Genomic DNA, 1,795 nt, shown 5'->3' on the forward strand with positions numbered 1-1,795 from the left:
TTATGTTGCATTTTTTTATAAATCAATACTATACAGCTGTTAAAAATGATAATAAACAATTAGAATAAATAAGATGGATACTCATACAAACATCAAATAATTAAAAAATATGGATAAAAACAACAACAAATAGTTTATAATTTTATTTCCCATGCAAAAACCCCATTATACCCTTATTCAAGTTCAATTAGAAATTTTCTTCAGTAAAATCAACCAAATTAACTCTAATAACCGAACTATCCTAAAAACCGACCTAATTGAACTAAAAAAAACTAAACTCACTTCGGCTCGGTTCGGTTCGATTTTTTGATTCGGTTTGCATTTGCACATTCCTATTAATTGCTAGTCATAAAGATCCACTTGGCCAAAATAAAAATACATGAAGTTGATTAAGCACGATAGAAGAATAAAATTTATTTAAATTTTTTTAAATAATTCAGTGACTTTTTAAAATATTATGTCTACTACAAATGACGTGGTTGAACTTTAAGTAAAGTCTCTCTCCTCTCACAGTTGGACATTATTGAAATATAAGTAAATACACAAGGATAAAAGAATCAAAATTTGATATCTCTACCCTATACACAGACAAGGAATTAAGGAGGGAGGGGAATTCCCCGACACTTGAGCCGATGGGTACCAAATTTAGATTTTGTGGGCACTCCTAATAAGAGACAAGGCAAGAATTCCAACATCACCAATGAAGTTAAAAGGTTTTACTTTTGAAATTCATACGTAACTCGATTGGCTAAATTATATATTAATTAAAATCATAATTTTATTATAAAATAAAATTTTGAAGATACAATTTCAAAATCAATGAATTTGGTTCTCTTCTATGTGTTAACTAGTACATTTTAAGTTATAATTTTAAAATATAAGTTAAATATTTTAACTTTCAAACACTTGCAAACAACTTTGTGGGCAAACAAAATATTATCGAGGAAGAAAAAATGTGGAGAAGAAGCAAAGCCGATGGGTAGGCAAGATTATGTGGAGATCAATGTTTAGACACAGAGCAACCCTTATATGTTATATTTCGGTGATTTGCTGTATGCATTGGACCATAATTATAATAAGGATTAACTACCCTTAGATTACCCTAGCTAGTGATCAGGGCACTGGAAAATGGCACTATCCCTGAGGGAAGACTTCCTAGGACTTATTATTCTGTTCTTCTTAAGCCTATGGTAACGATGTGGCTGAACTTTAAGTAAAATCTCTTCCCCCTCACAATTGGATATTATTAAAATATCAGTAAATGCACAAGGATAAAATGATCAAAATTTGATATCTCCACTCCATACACAGACAAGGAATAAAGGGGGGAGAGGAAATTCCCAACACTTGAGCCGATGAGTACCTAAGTTAGATTTTGTGGGCATCCTAATAAGAGACAAAGCAAGAATTCCAACAATTTTGTGGTTGGAATCTTTTAGTCCTTTTCTTCCTCCGTCTCGTCTTCATATTATGTTGGTTGCGTTATATCCACGTTCCCATGGTAGTAAAACACTTGCAAACAATTTTGTGGGCAAACAAAATATTATCTAGGAAGAAAAAAGTGTGGAGAAGAAGCAGAGCCGATGGGTAGCAAAGATTATGTGGAGATCAATGTTTAGACACAGAGCAACAACTCTAGCCATCATCACTTTCTGTTTTAGATTTTATCCTCCTCGTGTATCTCGCTCGCCCTCGTCCCATATGGCGTCTAATGGGACTGTCTTCTTCAATGACTATTACACTTGGCGTCCCATCCATGGTGGCTGCGTTCCAAGGGAAAGATTAGGGGTAGGAA

Source organism: Theobroma umbraticum, unplaced genomic scaffold, assembly GCF_002168275.2.
Source record: "Theobroma umbraticum cultivar Fairchild unplaced genomic scaffold, ASM216827v3 scaffold_12.1, whole genome shotgun sequence".
Classification (NCBI taxonomy): Eukaryota; Viridiplantae; Streptophyta; class Magnoliopsida; order Malvales; family Malvaceae; genus Theobroma; species Theobroma umbraticum.